Consider the following 19,675-nt stretch of genomic DNA (forward strand, 5'->3'; position numbering starts at 1 on the left):
ACACCCTAATCCTTCATTCCTATGTGTTGTTCATTTTGTTTTTGAGACAGGGTTTCTCACTGGCCTGGTATTTGCCAAGTAGCATATGATGGCTGGTCAGTGAGCTCCAGGAATCCACCTGACTCACCAGAACTGGGATTAAATCTAGGACCAGGAAGTCGTCTTTTTTTGTTGTAATCTTTTTCCTTTTATGTGGGTTCTAGAGGTCAAACTCAGGTCCTCATGCTAGGAAGGCAAGATTGAAGCATTCATGAGTGCTGGTTTTTGTGACTTCATAGGAGAACTTAACCTTCTCTGTATCTAGATTAGGTATGTTTAGATCTTTTTATCTATTTACTTATTTTTGTAGTCTTTGATTTTTTAATAGGAGCTACAATATAATTAATCAACACATGCCATGTATTTAGGATTATTACACAGTGAATTATTTGATAAAATTTTTATGTTTACTTATTATGTTTTCTTTACCCTATCCTTATTATCTCCATGACAGTCTTATAAATAGTGGTCAGACTTGACATTCAAGAATGTTAGAATATTTTGACTTAGTGTTCAATATTCCATGTAAAGCAAGAAGCTGATGCTTTATTCAATAAATATTTATCCACAATTTGTTTCCTTCTCTTGATCAAACATTATGTTTATTAGTAACCATTTAAAATTCTTTCTATGCTTTGATTTCTACTTATCACTTTTAAAAATAAAACACACTATCATAATTTTTTAAAAAATGGTACTTAAATAGTTGCTGATGTGGCCATCTGGTCTACCCTGACCTGCATTCTCTCCCTATATCTCCGATTCCATGTGACTGTATCTGTGTAGTATATTCAAAATTTTTCTCAAATTATATACTACAAGAACTGAGTATTCCAATCACTGTACTTAGCTAGGGTTTGAATTCTAATGGCAGCTTTTGAAGTTTCCAGACAAATCTTCCCCCACTTTTACACTTCTTTGTTTAGACATCCATGATTTGCAATGAGAAAATGTATTTTCCATATTATCATTGTATTTATTATTCTGTGTCTTTTTGATTTAACTTTCCCAAATTCTCAACTGTCCTTTTAGGCATTTCAAGAAGTGGTGTTAATAAACAAACGAGGTGTGTATGTGTGTGTGTGTGTGTTCAGATATAAGTGCATGTGCAGTGGTATGCTTAAATATATGAATGTTATATTTAAAGACTTGCAGCTGTTGGAAGGAAGCTCTTGAGTAATTCTATAATTACATGCTATGCTTTATAGTCTTAATGAATTCATGCAATTTTATTTTCCTTCCTTTTAAAAGAATTCATGTAAGAGTATGAATAAGTGAACTATTATGCCAAATTATTAATTCAGAAATCTCTAAAGTTTATATAAGCTTACATTCACAGACACAGAAAACACCTTTAAATAAGTCAGGAAATATAGATTTTATGATCCCTAAGAGAGCACCCACAGTGGCTGCTCTAGGTAGTAGAACAGGCTAGGACTTATTATTCTAAGACTGAGAGTTCAGAATCAGTTTAGGGAATTGTAGTATACCTAGGATTTTAAAACTCTTTATTTCACTTGTGTATATTTCAGAGCCTTGTGACTCTTAGATTTACCCAGCATAATTTTTATTTAGTAAAACTGATTCTACACAATAACAGAGAATCTCTGGCCTCTGAGGGAGTACCAGCAAGCCTCCAATATTGGCTGCCTGTATAGCAAGAATGTACAGTTTCTGAAAAAATATTGACATGATATTATATAATTCAATATGGTGCTTGAAACTTTGAATTGATAGAAAGAATTGTTACTCAGGTAATATAATCATATAAGATATTTGATTTTTTTTTAAGAAAATAACACTTATGGTTTTGAAGACTTGAGTCCAATACGGGAGCCTATTTGATAATTTGAGGCTATTCATGTGTTTATATCTTCATTTTTTTACTGAAAGTATTTTTAAATACAATATAGTCTAATTATAGTTTCCCTTTTCTCTGCTTCTCCAGTTTTTTTTTTTCTCATCTCTCCTCTCATACAGATCCATCTCTTTTCTGGTTCAACTTACAAAACAATCAGACATCAAAGGTATGGTAAGATTTTTTTTTTTTGGACAAAAAACAACACACACACACACAATCAGAATTGGATAAAGTAAATGAACAGAAGGATAGGGGCCAAAGAAGAAGAACAAGGGGCAAAGATACTGCTAGGAATTTTCCTAACACGAGCTCTCTGCCAACACAAAAATAACGATCAAGCCAGATCACAGCAAGCCGAATTAAAGGAGGTCCAGATGTAATGGGATTTCTGTGCTCTCTGGTAGCCCTTAGGGAAATGGGGAAGCCGCAGACGCAACCACTGGGGGAAAGAGAAAAGGCCACGAGGGGACTTTCTGGGGAGCAGGGGAAGTGGTCACTATTTGGCGGGCTGCCTTGCCCTTCCTCTGGGGGAGGGGTCAAGGTTTGGGTGGGCACAGGGACAGAGCCTCCAAAGATGGAGACCAGAGACCAGGACTTACAGATACATACGCAAAACATATGAACAGTAGGTTTAGGACCCTTAAGTGTCTGCAACAGAGGGAGTCTTGGAGCGGAAAGGAGAAGTGGGCCCATCCCTAACTCAGATGTTACCATGAATTGATAGTCACTTGAAAATGGCAATGTACTTTTCCCCAGGGGAGTCTCATTGGGGAAACAAATTACTCTTAAGGATAGGCCTAATGTCCAGTAGTATATAGTCAACAGAAAATGAACTCAGTGGCATCTTTGGAGATTTCTTATCTCATAATGTCAATCAGGGATCTCTCTCTCTCTCTCTCTCTCTCTCTCTCTCTCTCTCTCTCTCTCTCTCTCTCTCTCCTTCCTTTCTTCCTTCCTTCCATTCATCCTTCTATTCTTCCCTTCTTTTTCTTCCCTTTTCTTTCTCTCTCTGTCTTTCTCTGTCTTTGTCTCTCTCTATCTCTCTCTGTCTCTCTCCACATGATCAAAGTACACATAAACACACAGAGACTGAGGAAGCATGCCCAGGGCCTGCATATGTCTGCAACAGGTCCTTAAGTTATACGTCATGGTTTCCAGTTTAGTGCTTTTATGGGATTTTTGAGTGTACAAATGAGTGGGTCCCTCTTTCTTTCTTTCTTTCTTTCTTTCTTTCTTTCTTTCTTTCTTTCTTTCTTTCTTTCTTTCTTCCTTTCTTCTTTCTTTCTTTCTTTCTTTCTTTCTTTCTTTCTTTCTTTCTTTCTTTCTTTCTTTCTTGTTTTTTTCCCCCCGAGATAGGGTTTCTCTGTAGCTTTGGAGCCTGTCCTGGAACTAGCACTTGCAGACCAGGCTGGCCTTGAACTCACAGAGATCCACCTGCCTCTGCCTCCTGAGTGCTGGGATTAGGCGTGTGCTACCACCGCTGGGCTAGCAAATAAGTGGGTCCCTGTTTCTTGTGCCTTCCCTTGGCCTTGCTTTTCTCCTTCTGTTTGATTTATTTGAGTCTGATGTATTAGTTTTTGGTTTGTCATCATATATTATTCCATTATATCATATTATCATCCCTTAGAAGCCTGCATTTTGCTAATGAGAGATAGAAAGTGCATGGATTCAGATGGAAGGGGAGCTGGGGAGTAATTTTAAGGAGCAGAAGGAGGAAAAAACAAGATCATGACACAATCTGATAAAAAGTCTATATCAATAAAAGAGAAAAACTTTCATAAAACTGCAAAGAATAAAGTTACAGATATATTTATATTTTGGGAAAAAAGTCAAGTACTCTTCTGGTTCTTGCCAGTCTTGATGCCCCTCTTTTGTTTGTACACTTAGTGTAATATGATGCTTCTTGTTGTCACTGTCATCTCTTTCCTTAGATTAGTGGAAATGTTTTCTATGATTTTGTCAAAAGTATTTTCTGTACTTTTGATGTAGTGAGGAGCTGTGGGCTGGATTCCCACCACCCTGCTCCCGCATGCTTAGCTTTACACGCGAAATAACATCGCACAAATTGTATTCTTTTAAACACTGCCTGGCCCATTAATTTCAGCCTCTTACTCACATCTTGACTAACCCATATCTAATAATCTGTATAACACCACGAGTAGTGTCTTACCGGGAAAGATTCAGCACATCTGGCTTGGTGGCTGGCTTCATGGCATCTCACTGAGGAGAGGCACGGCGGTCTGACTAACTTAGGAGAGGTGTGGCATCTGACTGAGCCATCTACCTCACTTCCTTCTTCCTGTTCTGTCCACTCCACCCAACTAAGGGCTGGCCAAGGCAGTTTCTTTATTAAAACGGAAGACTCTCCCACATCATTTCCCCTTTTTCTGTTTAAACAAAAAAGGCTTTAACTTTAACATAGCCAAATTACATATAACAAAGCAGTTATCAAGCAAGAATTAGTTACAATATTTATATCTACTTTATCTTTTATCATAACTAAGGAACACTATAACTATCTATTCTTCAACTCCATCAAAGACTCCAGAAGGATATAATATTATCTAGGTGAACAAGAAGTAAGCTACTTCCAAAACTCTAGAAATGACAGAGACATCTTGCTGCCTGGACAGTCACCCAAAGTTCTTTTGTACTGTTGGGGCATCCATCTTCAGCCTACAGGCCCATAGTATGCAGCAGACTTTTCCATGAAGCAGGAAATTTCAAAGGCAGTTCAGGCAGTATCTGCTGTGTCCTGCAGAATGTCTCGCAGACTCTTTCATGAATCAGGAACCCCGAAAGGTTGTCTCACTTTTAGGCAAGTTCAGCAGTCCACTCTCTGAGGGTTCTCTATGTACAGTTTATGCAATAGTCCAGGCAAGAGCAGTTTCTTGCCCAAATGGCTATCAAACTCCATAAGGATCCTCTTCGATGCCCATCTTCTTCTTGAAGTAGATTGGTGCTGCCAGGAGCAGACACGTCTCACTGTCATGAACAGTCCTAAGTTATTAAAACATTAAATGCCATATTCTGCAGTCTTTGAAAGATATTAGAAATGCCTATCTAACTGAAATATATCTCTATATATCTAGAAAATCTAACTAACATGACTACAAGCTTGACTATTATCAATGATTATCCATTAACAACCTATATTTCCTAATTATACATTACATTTTTAAATGAACTGCACATTCACAATACCTTAATCATTATTAGAAATACATATACATATAACAAAATTGACCTTAAATTTAAATCACTAAAGCAAAATCCATATCAATGCAAATTATTCATCTCCATATCATATCCCCCTTTAAATGTAAAAGAACATTTGTAAACAATATTTGGGAACATGGGCACAGTTATTTCTCTCCAAACTGCTTCCTGCTGAATGGGGATGCTGTTAATCAGATATTTCATGGTGTAACCTGTGTGCCAGTTTTATCTCAGTCATCAGTTGGGCGAAGTAATTTTCTGAAGGTGTTCACAACAACCTTTCAGGAGGTCGTGGTCTATCATACCATATTGGGATAGAAGCAATCCATAGGGTTTTATTTTCTGTAAGAACAAAAGAAGAATCTCTTTTCCAAAGTATCATATCCTTAGATCCAAATCCTGAAGTCAAGGTATTTTTAAAATATCTATGTTGGATTAGCTCAGCAGCATTTATAAACAAATATCTTTTAGCAGCTGTTGCTCCTTCCTCAGCATTCAAACAGTTCAAAGAGAGCACAATAGCTTATAGTATCAAGATTCTCTGTGTATTTTCCATCTTTATGCAGCTTTACTTAACCTCTATTTCTTTTATTTTTACTTTTACATTTTGAGACAGGTTCTCTGTATATCTTTGTCCTGGAATAACCCTGTAGACCAGGCTGTCCTTGAATTTAGAGGTCTACTTGCCTTTGCTTCCCACGTGCTGGGATTAAAGGTGCATGCTACCACACCTTGAAGTCACAGAGATCAATCCACCTCTGCCTCTCAAGTGTTGTGATTAAAGGTGTGTACCACCACACCCTAGCTACTTCCTTTTTTCTTATTTACTTTTAAGAACTTTAACCTTTAGCCTGCATATATTTTCAACACATTGTAAACCATTTTGACATTTTCTTCAAATTTGGATCTTTCTTTTACTGTATATCTCTCTTTTTCTGACTACATGAGTCTTTAATTTACCAAACAATATCAGTAGGACTAAAGCTGTGGCTTTGGCAGCTGGGTACAGCCCATTCCTTAGTTTTCCAGCCTCATGGCAGAGGTACTTGCTAGAGCCATTTTTATTACCACAACTCTGTGGCATTTCATGGTCACTGCCAGCAAGCAAGCTGCAAAAGTATGTTCACAGACAACACTCAAGTCCTCTCTCTGTAGCCGGCCTTCCTGCCTCAAAGAGTCAGAGTTTGCAGCAGCAGGACAGTCCAGAAAGCCAGCATTTTAAAACAGCACAACCTTTTTCCTGCTACAGCTGAAAACCGAAAAACACACGTTCAGCTTTTTATCAACACCATTTAAGTGTTTCGTGGCAGGACCTCTTAAAAGAACTGCACGGTTTTGCAGCTAATGCTGAGTCAGGAAGCCTCTCTTAGATGAGAGTGCTTGCTAGTCTCTAGCAAGCAAAGCCAAACCCGAGAAATTGCTACTACTGAGAAAACATGCTTTACTCTAGTCTTTCCCAAGCTTTCTCAGGCTTTCTGTAGATTCAGTTATCCACGTTGGGCACTATTCTGTAATGAGAAGCTGTGGGCTGGCTTCCCGCTGTCCGGCTCCTGGCCACTGGCTACCTTATGCCCCAAAATAACAACACACAAATTATATTCTTTTAAACACTGCCTGGCCCATTAATTTCAGCTTCTTACTCACATCTTGACTAACCCATATCTAATAATCTGTATAACACCACGAGTGGTGTCTTATGGGAAAGATTCAGCACATCTGGCCTGGTGGCTGGCTTCATGGCATCTCACTGAGGAGAGGCACTGTGGTCTGACTAACTTAGGAGAGGTGTGGCATCTGACTGAGCCATCTACCTCACTTCCTTCTTCCTGTTCTGTCTATTCCACCCAACTAAGAGCTGGCCAAGGCAGTTTCTTTATTAAAACTGAAGACTCTCCCACATCATTTTGAGTTTCTTTTTCTTCTTTTATAGCATCATTCTTAAAATTTACTATTTGTTTATTTACTTATTTATTTTATAGTGTTCCTAGTTTCTACATGTTCAATTCTTGTTTTTTATATAGATTTAAGATTTTTTTATTGACTGGGTGATCCATTTTCTCTTCCTTGTCTTAGAGAACTGATAATGTCTCTTCCACTAGATTCAATAGAGATATTTTTGAGCTCTTTGTCTTCTTGAGTTCTTCATTTTATTTTTTTTTCATTTTCTATTTTCTTCAGAGATTCTATGTTCCAGGTTCATATGTTGAATTATTTTCTTCATATCAGTCAACTGGTTGCACTGTTTTTATGGTACCCATTTAGGCATTTGTGTTCCTTGAGCATTTTTACAATTGCTGTTTTGAAATAACTGTCCTATATTTGTTGGACAATTAGCTTTTTAAGATAATAATACAACAGGGTGCTGATTTCTGCAGGAGACGTAGTGTTTCATTATTCATGTTTGTGTTTTTATCATTGGATTTAGGCATCTGGAGCTACATGTTTAGCAGTGTTTCTTCTGTATATTTGTTTTCCCTTATAGACTCTTTCAGTACTTATTTGTTATTACCCCAACTTGTCAGTTTGTGGGCCAGCTGACTTGTGCTTTGTGTTTGGTCTTGGGGATACTCTTTGTTGATTTATGAATGGAATATTGGAAGTGGTCTCAGTTTAGCTGGGATTAGAAACACCTCCTGAGGCTAGAAGAAAACCTTCTGAGTGTGCTGGTTAGTTTTATGTCTGTTTGACATAGGCTAGAGTCATCAGATGGGAGTGAGCCTCATTGAGTAAATGCCTATATAAGATCAGGGTGTAGGTATGCTAGTAGAACATTTTCTTAATTAGTGATTGATGTTGGAGTGCCCAATTGTTGTGTGTGGTGTCCCCACTGGCCTGATAGTCCTGGGTTCTTTCAGAAAGCAGGCTCAGCAAGCCATGTGAAGCAAGTCAATAAGTAGCACCCTTTCATGGCTTCTGCTTCAGTTTCCGTCTCCAGGTTTCTGCCATGTTTTGAATTCCTATACTGGATTCTTTTGATGATGAAAAATGATATGGAAGCATAAGCAAAACAAACCCTTTCCTCACTCACTTGCTTTCTTTTCAATGGTGTTTTATCACAACAATAGTAACCCTAACTAAGACCTGTAGACCTAGAAGATTTCTTCTGTTGATCTTTAGAAGTTTGTAGAGTTATTGCCAGATTGCTCAGGTGGATTTTGGGTTCAAGGCTCAACTCTTCATGGTACAAGTGTTGTGCAGGGTAGTGGATGGTGTAACTGACTGGCGGGCAAAAGTGGGAAGGAATCTGGATAAACTGCTGGTATTCTTGATGAACTCCAGATCTCTGGTTTTTGCATTAGGTGAAGAGTTCTCATGCTATTTCTTTTGTGGAATTTGTTGTTTATTTGTTTTCTTTTGTTTTCAGCAAATGCAAATTAACAGTGTAAATTACCAAGGAACCTGCACCTACAATATCCACTTCATTTTTATCACTACCACAATTTTGATCTCACTAATTGTGTGTCCCTCCCCATTGTACTGCAAGCTTCCTGAAATTTGGGTAGGTGCTGATTCTCTTTACAGTTTTAGTACCTTAGAACACTGTTTTACAGATGCTCAGCTATACTAAATGTCCAGAGAAACAAATCCAAAGTGTTTCCTGCTCTAAAACAGATTAAAATTAAATTTCTGAAATCAGGCCAAATATAAATTGCATTTATTGCATTAAAAACAATAAAATCTCTTTCTTTTCTCTACCTTACTGTCCTTCCTCATCTTGAGCATACCATTCCCTCATGTTCTCCTCCTCTCTCCCCTTCTCCCCTTCCCCTCCACTTCCACTCTCCCTTCTCTCCCCCTTCTAATTTTCTCAGGAGGTCTTGTCTGTTTTCTTTTCCAAAGGTGATACATGTCTGTCTGCCTTAGGGTTCTTCTTGTTTCCTACCTTCTCTGGTATCATTTGCTTTATTTCTAATAAATAATAAATAAATTTCTAATAATAAAACGTTATCCTTTGCTTTATTTCTAATATCCACTTATGAGTGAGTACATATAATGTATATCTTTCTGGGTCTGGGTTACCTTACTCAGCATGGTTTTTTCTAGTTCCATTCATTTGACTGTAAATTTCAAGATGTCATTGTTTTTTTACTGCTGACTAGTAATCCATTGTGTAAATGTAGCACATTTTCTTGGTCTATTCTTTAGTTGTGGGTCATCTAGTTTGTTTCCAGGTTCTGGCTATTACAAATAATGCTGCAATGAACACAGTTGAGCAAATTTCCTTGTATTATGAGTATGCGTTGTTTGGATATATGCCCAAGAGTGGTATTACTGGTTCCTGAGGTAGACTGATTAACAATTTTCTGAGAAATTGCCACACTGATTTCCAGAGTGGCTGTATAAATTTGTACTCCCACCAATAATGGAGAAGTGCTCCCCTTACTCTGAATCCTCTATAGCATTAGCTATCATTGTTGTTTTTGATCTTAGTCATTCTCACTGATGTTAAGATGGTATCTTAGAGTCATTTTGATTTGCATTTCCCTGATGGATAAGGATGTTGAGTGTTTCCATAAGTGTCTCTTGACCACTTGCTGAGATTCTTCTGTTGATAATTCTCTGTTTAGATATGTACCCAATTTTTTGATCGAAGTTTTGGCAATTTGATGTCGAGTATCTTCAGTTCTTTATATATTTTGGAGATCAGTTCTTTGTCTGTTGTGGGGTTAGTGAAGATCTTTTCCCATTCAGTAGGTTGCCATTTTGTCTTAGTGACTGTGTCCTTTGCCTTACAGAGGCTTTTCAGTTTCAGGAGATCCCATTTTTAATTGTTGCTCTCAGTGTCTGTGCTACTGGTGCTATATTTAGAAAGTAGTCCTATATGCCCATGTGTTCAAGGCTATTTCCCACTTTCTTTTCAATGATGTTTAGTGTGGCTGGATTTATGTTGAGTTCTTTGATTCATTTGGACTTGAGTTTTGTATATGGAGATAGGTATGGAACTATTTGTATTCTTTAACATGTTTGGTGTAAGAGGTCCTTATGTCTATGTGTTTCTTTCATAGGTTAATGAATAAAGAAACTGCCTTGGTCTAGTTGATAGGGCAGAACTTAGGTAGGCAGGGAAGACTGAACTGAATGCTGGGAGGAAGAAAGGCGGAGTAAGAGAGAGCTTCCATGGATCCATCAGAGACAGACATGCTGAATCTTTCCTGGTAAGCCACTGCTATGTGGAGATACACTGATACACAGATTAATAGAAATGGTTTAAACTGAGATGTAAGAGTTAACCAATAAGAAGTTAGAGCTTATAGGCCAAGCAGTGTTTTAATTAATACAGTTTCTGTGTGTTTATTTTAGGGCTAAGCTAGCCAGCAGCCAAGACAAACAAGCAGCTCTCCTCCTCGCAACACATGTTGACATCCAGTTATGCCAGAAAGGGCTAGCAAGAAAAATGGCACTAGGGAAATTTTCAGAAATCCACAAAGATGACCCCAACTAAGACTAAGCAACAGTGGAGAGGATACATAAACTGCCCTTCCCCTGTAATCAGCTTGATGACTATCTTAGTTGTCATTATAGAACTTTCAACTAGCAACTGACAGAAGCAGATACAGATATCTACAGCAAAACACTAAGCTGAGCTACAGAAACCATTCCAAAAGAGGGAGGAACAATAATATGAGCAAACACATCAAGACCACAATGGTGATAACCACAGAAACAGCTGACCTGAGCTAGTGGGACCTCAATGATTCCAGACTGATAGCAGGGAACCTGCATAGGACTAAAATAGGCTCACTGTATATGAAGAATAGTTGTGAGACTTGGGCTGTCTATGGGGTCACTGGCAGTTGGACCAGGATTTTTGTCCCTAGTGTTTAAACTGGTGTCTAGGAACACATTCTCTTTTTAAGGATACCTTCTCAGCCTAGATATGGGGAGGGGGAGGGATTTGGTCTTGCCTCGAAGTGCAGTGTCAGACTTTGTTGACTTCTCATGGGAAACCTTACCCTCTCTGAGGAGTGAATGGGGAGGTGGGGTGGAGCAAAGCTGGAGGAGGAGAGGGAGTGGGAAAGGGGATATGCTATGTGAAATGAGAAAGGATTGTATTTAAAAAATTCTTAATAAGTCCAAGGTCTGGGAACCCTGATGGCTCTTTGGCCTGGAGAGGGAGGGAGTGGGGGTATGGGTGGGGGGGGGGGGGGGGGGAGGGGGGAGGAGGAAGGGAGGAGATGGAAATTTTTGAGAAAAAAATTCTTAATAAAAACACTTAAAATAAAATTAAGTGCTATCATCTCTCTTGGAGTTGAAATTTATGTAATGGTAGAAAATTAGAGATATTGCTATTTTTGTTGTTAAAGATTCCTGAACAACTGAAATTTCTTCTGATAAACAAGGAATTGTTCTCATTTCATAGGACTCTGAATTATGACCGAGTATCTTTGTAAATAGTCCATTCAAAGAAAGTATGTAGATTATTATGGACTCTTTGAAGAGAAACTAAATGCAAAAAATAATTTTAGAATGACAATATTTTCTAGTTTCTTAACATTGTTGGGGCATTAAAAGCAAATAATAATTTGGGCAGCTCAGTAAGAAAGGCAGAAAAAACAACTCGAAGGTATATTAGAACAGCATATTACAGTGGTACCCACAAATGCATCATTTGATATTATTGACTGGCTAAATTAAGAATTTATAGCAGGTGTGCACATATAATCTTTTGCTGCCATCTGTGATCCACCTGCAAAGTTGCAAATTATTTATACAAGATTGCACTGATCACGCCTGTCAGTAGGGCACTTACCAAAGCTTGTCTCTGATTTCACAGAAACATTCTTCAGGGTAATTAATTACAGTAAAGGATTAATGGAAAGAAGTTTGTTGGGCATTGAATGGGTATTTGTGATTAAGTGTTCATGAGTGCGTGCTGCTTGAATAAGATAATGTGATAGCTGATGCACGGCCTAGTTGATCTTACTCTTATAAGCTCATACTCTTCATTGTTTGTCTGTCTTTATTTATATATTAGTTTTTACTTTTCCAGCTGCCAGTACTTTTCATGTTATATTTTAGACCCTGTCTCTGTCTTGAGAAAAAGTCTCTATAGTCTCCAAAGAGAATTTACATTAGTAATTGTCAACTTTTTTGCTAATGCACATTTATACAAATGAAGTAGCATAGTATATGCTGAGAAATTGAGCTCCTCACTTCTCCTGAGTACACAAGTGACAGCTCCAGAATAGAGCCTCTGGCAAAAAGAAGCCTTGTACTTTCATCTACTTTGATTACTCAAGTATAATCTTTTCATGGACACTATTGTGGTAGTTTGAATGTAATTGACTTGCAAAAGCTCACAGGGAGCAGTACTCTTAGCAGGCATGACTTTGAGAACTAGGCATGGCTGTAGGAAGTTTGTCTCTATGGAGGCATGTTTTAAGGTCTCATATATGTTCTAGCCATGTCCAGTGTCTTGGTTCACTTCCTGTTGTCTTTGGAACATGATGTAGAAGTCTTAGCTCCTTCTCCAGCATCATGTCCCACCATGGTGATAATGTACTAAACCTCTGAACTGTAATCTAGCCCCAGTTAAATGTTTTCTTTATAAGAGTTGAAATGGTCATGGTGTCTCTTCACAGCAACAGAAACCCTAACTAAGACAATTATCATGAAGAAAGTTGGAAATCCCTTTTAGTGTATCTTTATAGAATTCCAGGAGGTTTTGCTGAAAGAACTGTAGAGACAACTAGAGGGTCATAGAACAGTGGCCAGAAGTCTAGACTTGCTGACATGCCTGTATTTGTGTTCTGTTCTGTTTTTCTTTTTTCCAGTTTACTAGTTGGAAAACATTACACAAATTACTCAATTTCTCTATGCTTCATTTTCCTTTTCTGAAGATAATAACAGAATATAGCGTGTGACACTGAGAAAACCAAATAAAACAGTAGTCGAAATGCATAGGACAAATATGACACACATGCAGTCCATGAGATTTTTGGCTATTATGATATATTTTCTTGATGAAGAATAAATTTTATTGCATACAATGCAACTGTTAGGAGAATTTTATGACAGCACCTACTTTCCTCTCTGTAAGATGCATTCATCTTTTTTTTTCCTCACCTTACTATTTACTTATTTTTTTAAAAAATTATTTATTATGTATACAATGTTCTTTTTTTTCCCTTGGCTTTTTTTATTAAAAATTTCCATCTCCTCCCCTCCTCCTCCCTCTTCCCTCCCCTCCCTTCCACCCATATCCCCACTCCCTCCCTCTCCAGGCCAAAAAGCCATCAGGGTTCCCTTCACTATGTTAAGTCCAAGGTCCTCCCCACTCCCCCTAAGTCCAGGAAGGTGAGCAACCAAACTGACAAGGCTCACAGTGAGCCTGTCCATGCTGTAGAGTCCAAGCCCATCGCCATTGTCCTTGGTTTCTCAGTCCTCCTCCACCGTCAGCCACATTCAGAAAGTCCGGTTTGGTCCCCTGTTCCATCAGTCCCATTCCAACTGGACTTGGTGATCTCCCTTTAGATCTGTCCCACCGTCTCAATGGGTGAGCACACCCCTCACGGTCCTGACTTCCTTGCTCATGATCTCCCTCCTTTTGCTCCTCATCAGGACCTTGGGAGCTCAGTCCGGTGCTCCAATGTGGGGCTCTGTCATTTTCTCCATCCATCGCCAGGTGAAGGTTCTATGGTGATATACAAGATATTCATGAGTATGGCAATAGAATCTGGACATTTCTGGCTCCCGCTCCTCAGCTGCCCAAGGAACTAGCTGGGGGCATCTTCCTGGACACCTGGGAACCCCTCTAGAATCAAGTATCTGCCAACCCTAGAATGGCTGTCAGATTGGCTAAAATCAAAAACACCAATGATAGCCTTTGCTGGAGAGGTTGTAGAGTAAGGGGTACACTCATCCATTGCTGGTGGGAATGCAAACTTGTGCAACCACTTTGGAAAGCAGTGTGGCAGTTTCTCAGGAAATTCGGGATCAACCTACCCCAGGACTCAGCAATCGCACTCTTGGGAATTTACCCAAGAGATACCCAATCATATTACAAAAGCATTTGTTCAACTATGTTTATAGCAGCATTATTTGTAATAGCCAGAACCTGGAAACAACCTAGATGCCCTTCAGTGGAAGAATGGATGAAGAAAGTGTGGAATATATACATATTAGAGTACTACTCAGCGTTAAAAAAAATCACATCTTGAATTTTGCATGCAAATGGATGGAAATAGAAAACACCATCCTGAGTGAGGTAACCCAGGCCCCAAAAGATGAACATGGGATATACTCACTCATAATTGGTTTCTAGCCATAAATAAAGGACATCGAGCCTATAAATAGTGATCCTAGAGAAGCTAAATAAGAAGGTGAATCCAAAGAAAAACATATAGTTATCCTCCTGGATATTGGAAGTAGACAAGATTGCCAGGCAAAAAATGGGAACTTAGGGGTGGGGTGGGATGGGAGGATGGGGAGAGAAAAATGTGAAGTGGAGGATGGGGAGTGCTTGGGGGAATAGGATGGTTGGGATATAGGAAGGGTAGATGTGGGAACAGGGAAATATATAACTATTTACTTATTTTAACCAGTAATTTTCGAGGACTTAATCTTTGATAGCATAGAGCAAAGTAGACATTCAAAGTACATCTGAAAATACAACTGGATTGTTGCAAACTATAAAGTGTCATACCTGAAAGTCAGCAAAACATGGTTAGAAAGAATGATCTTTGAAAAACATATGGTATCTCCCAAATCATATGGTCTGTAGTTAAAGCTGAGAAGGATTTAATATTTTACCATCTTTATAAGCATTTCCTAAGGAATGGTGGCATAAGATGGTACAGTTTGTAGCCCTTCCAGTGTGTGCTGCTGTGTTTGACAGATACACAGAAATCTGTTGTTTCATGTTGTCAGGGCATCAGTTCATTTCAATCCAACAGGCATCTGATGAGTGTTCCCTCCTTGAAAATTAGGTAAACGCACTGATGAACACTGAGATCAAGCCATAAATTAATCATGCAATCTATTTACCTCACTGCTGCAGTCACTCCCTAGTAACATCTTGGATGCTTCATAGAGTACGTTGACTATGGAAATGCACAAAATGGCATCTTAATGACCTCCAAGAGCTAATGTAGATCTGTAAGTGCCTCGCTAAATATCAGAGTGGCTTGGACACTGGGGAGAGCTTGGCTCATTATTTCACTCTGCTGAGCTAAATCATTTGGATTTTTTTTATTTGCTGTTGGCCTTTATCTTTCCCTTTCTCTACTCATGCATAAAGGATATTGATTTAAATAAACGATACTGTAAACATGCACTTTGTTAGGGAAATCTGACTATGCAAGTATAATTTCAAAGGTCAGAGTTCTTGCAATAGTTGATTTACATTAATTTGTTCTTGAGGAAAACGTCCTACTTGACTAAATAAATGTTTTCTTAAAACTAAATCACATGTCGCTCCTGGTCTTCAATCATGTTCTCCTGAAGCCAGTCAAAGAGGAAAATCATATTTATCAGAAATTCTCAGCCCAGTGTTGTACAATAGATTAAACCTGTGGGGGAAAACTGGTGAACTGAATTTAAATCTGAAAGACTTTGGATTTGTATCTCAAAATTATCTTAAAAGTTTTAAGCACAGTGAAATAAGTAGTTTGAATTTTAGGGAATATTTACAAACTTTTCTTGACAAATTCACTTTAAGTGAAAACTACAGTAAATTTGACAGGGCATCTTTACTGGTGTGTAAAACTGGATAATTTTTTTAAAAGATGATTATATCGAGCACCTAAAATAGGAAATAATTTCAGTCATTGTTGTCACAGCAATAGGTAACCTGCCATTAGGTGTACTTATTTGGCATATAAATTTACTTTTCGTGTTCATTTACTTATCATATTAAAATGCATTTTCTGAAAATACTAACCTCTACATGTTGTTTTATTTACCATTTCAATACTCAAATTACTCTGTAGGATCAAAAAGTAAAAATGAATTAAAAACTTAAAAATTAATGATCAAATTCCATTGATAGTCCTGCAGCAAGCAAAAAAAAAAAATAGTTTTGTAGTATCATGTTGTGGTGGTTTGAAAGAAAATAGCCTTAACAAGGAGTGGCACTATTAGAAGGTATGGCCATATTTGAGGAAATGTGTCACTGTTGAGGCAGGCTTTGAGGTTTTATATATGCTCAAGCCATGCCCAGTGAGACAGAAGATTTTTTATTGCCTTCGAGCCAAGATATAGGATTCTCAACTACTTTTCCAGCAAAATGTCAGCCAGCACATCACAGTGTCACACCATGATGTTAATGAACTAAATCTCTGAAAATGTAAGTCACCCCTATTTAATGTTTTCTTTATAAGAGTTGCCAGGGTCATGGTGTCTCTTCACAGCCATAGAAACCCTAACTAAGACATGAGTTGGTACCGTGAACTAGAGTATTGTTGTGATGGGCTGTACCATGTTTTTGTTAGGAGGAATTTGCACTTTGGGTTAGGAATGCAGTGGAATGCTTTAAACACTGCTTAATGGGCCAGACTAGTAGGAGCATGGAAGACAGTGATGCTGAGAGTTATTTGAGCTGTGGGGGAACTGGCCCAAGTGGTTTCAGAGGAGAATTTCAGTATGTGGTTTAGAAATTGTTCTTATGGATATTTTGGTGAAGAATATGGCTGCTTATTACCCTTGTCTGAAAAGTTTGCCTGAGTGAAGTGAAGTTGATTAATTCCATTGAAAAAGGAAACCTCAAAACAGCCTAGTATAGATTCTGTGTGTGTGGTTACTAGTGCTAACTCTAATGAAGATAGATAATGGAAAGGAACAAACTAAGGAAGGAAAAACTTTTCAGGAGAAAACCAGCACCAGAATGTGGAATGGAATTAAGTCCTATATTCAAGGAGATAAGCAATTAAGAAATGGAATAAAGTGGAGTGGTGATCTCAGAGCAAGATTCCATCCAGGCAAAATTCCAGCTTGTTAAAGGGAACTAAAGAAAAGCTCCGAGCCATAGTGGCACATGTCTTTAATCCCAGCACTCCAGAGGCAGAGGCTGGTGGATCTCAGTTTGAGGCCAGCCCGGACTATAGAACAAGTTCCATACCAGAAAAGCTTAAGCAGTGAAGGTAAGCACTGAAAATAAAAAGTTGGTGAAGATGTAATTGAATGATCTCTGAGTTCAAGGCCAGCCTCGTCTACAGGTTCAGATTCAGGAGATCAGTGAAAGAAACTATTAAAAATAGAAAGTCCGTGAATATTGAGGGGGCTGTGTTCCAGCTCCTGTAAGCAATAGAACTTGGTAATTTCAGACTTGTGCTTCCTGTTTTAAAGTCAAGGATAGAAGAAATGGATTATGGAATCTCCCTCCACAAGTAAGGAAAGCAACAGAGGTAAGGCGTGTGTCAGGGGTGACCCTGAATGGAGGCCCAGAGAGACCATTTTGTGAAACTGTAAAGGAGAAGCCTGGGTTGTCTTGGAGACCCCAAGAAGTCAGAGATTCCAGAGTCTTGGGATACCTGCTAAGAAAAGCTGCTAACAGGGGTCCACTCAGCCCAAGCTTAAGAAGTGTCTTGCATTCAACAAAGCTGAAAGGAGTTGAAGATTTGAAGAGTGCTTTGACATCATACATGGAGGTACAGAGATTGTAGTTTGCCTAACTGACTTTCAGTCTTGCTTTGGTCCAGCATTTTTTTCACTATGCTCCCTTCCCTGAATTTTATTCATATGAATTATTCCCCATTCTCCTATTTACATTACACCATCTTGCTTCTTCTTTTGGTTGGCTTCAAATTCATTTTTCCCCATAAAACTCTTACAGTATAGAATATGCATATAATTTTATGTCACTGTACAGTTTATTGTCTGCCTCTGCCTCCACATGTTTCTAAAATCCTCAGTAACGTTTCCCAGGAGAAAAATTCCAGAACCCAGATGGCTCATATAAATTGTTTTCCTGTGCATTCTACATTATTTATAGTAACTTTCAATGAAGGTGAACATAGTCCTCTCTTGTTTCCTGGTAGGGGTCATTATATTTTCTTTATAAATACCCAGAGCACAGACCACAGGTACAGAATTATGAGATTAGTAAATTTGGTGCACTTGATATTTTCAAGAAAAGCATTCCATCTTAAGTCCAGGTCATGAGGGGTAAAAGTTGAAATGAAGCATTGTTGGTTCTGGCATGTCTCAAATTGTTCTATCTTGAATGACATTGATTGGGTGGTGGGGGTACTGAGGATAAATAGATGACTGAGATAAATGATTAAAAGGCTATTAAATATTTTCCAAAAGGGTTTGTTTTTAAAATCTGTGCTTCTGTTATTATGTATTTGTGTGAGTATAGGTATACAGAGATCAGAGGAGCTGGACTTACAAGGTTTTGTGAGTTGACTGATCTACGTGCTGACATCAAAATCTGGTCTTCTGGAAGAGCAGGGTCTTCTCCTAACTGTTGAGGCTTTTCTCCAATTACCAGACTATTAAGTGCTGTGGGATAATACTCTTACACAGTAAAGATTTGACACTCAGATTAGTTCAATTAAACACTGATTGGCCAGTAGCCAGACAGGAAGTATAGGTGGAGCAATCAGATGAAAAGAATTCTGGGAAGAAGAAGGCACATACCATATTTGATTCTAAGTTCAATTATACTAGGTGATTAAAGACTATTAAGTATTTATTATGACATTATTTTACCAATATCTACTACACAAAAAAGTTTTACATTCAAATGCCTAGAAATCATAACTGACTAACTTATTTAGAGATGTGTGTGTACACACACACTTAGAGATGTAAATGAATATATATACATATACATTTTTATTTAGTGTTATATAAGTGTTCCCTAATATTTCATATATATAAACATGTTATATATATGCATATGAATATAATCACATAAATTAAAGAAAAAATTGTTTTTAATTGTACATAAAGTATATTACTATATATAATAAATTTCATATAATTCAGTCTAATAATTCCATTAATGTACAGAACAAAGATAATTTTTATTGCTTAATCTTCCATTATATTACTAATAATCCATTTTTATTTAACTGTGCAGCTGTTATTTTCAAAGAAATGAAACATAATTATAGGGAGTTTTTTGTTGTACCATATTTTCAGGTATTTTAATTGGGAAAGATATATATTGATTGTTAATTCTTTTAACTAACTCTTTAAATTTAAAAGATAGAAACTGAAAAAATATATTCCTCTCCATCAACATATCAAGAGTTTCTTTGTTATTTCTTTTTCATCATGCTGAGGATTGTACATGTGAGACAAATATTTTACTACATGGTCCCTTTATTTACTTACACTGAGAAATTAAATTAAATTAAATTTAGATACAATAGATGCTATCTAGATTTTAAAACTATAGAGATAAATTAATTCATATAAGCCATTAGGTCTTACTATTATTTTATCTGTGTTTGGTTTTATAAATAAATAATTATCAGTATTTGGCTGTATATTGGTGGAAGTTTTAAAAGGTTTAGTTTTTTACTTTTTATACCCAGAATTTCCCATGACATTTTAATGAGTGAAAAATTATTTGTTACTTAGAATATGGTCTATCTTTAAATTTTT

This window comes from Arvicola amphibius, chromosome 3 (genome assembly GCF_903992535.2).
Source record: "Arvicola amphibius chromosome 3, mArvAmp1.2, whole genome shotgun sequence".
NCBI classification, from domain to species: domain Eukaryota; kingdom Metazoa; phylum Chordata; class Mammalia; order Rodentia; family Cricetidae; genus Arvicola; species Arvicola amphibius.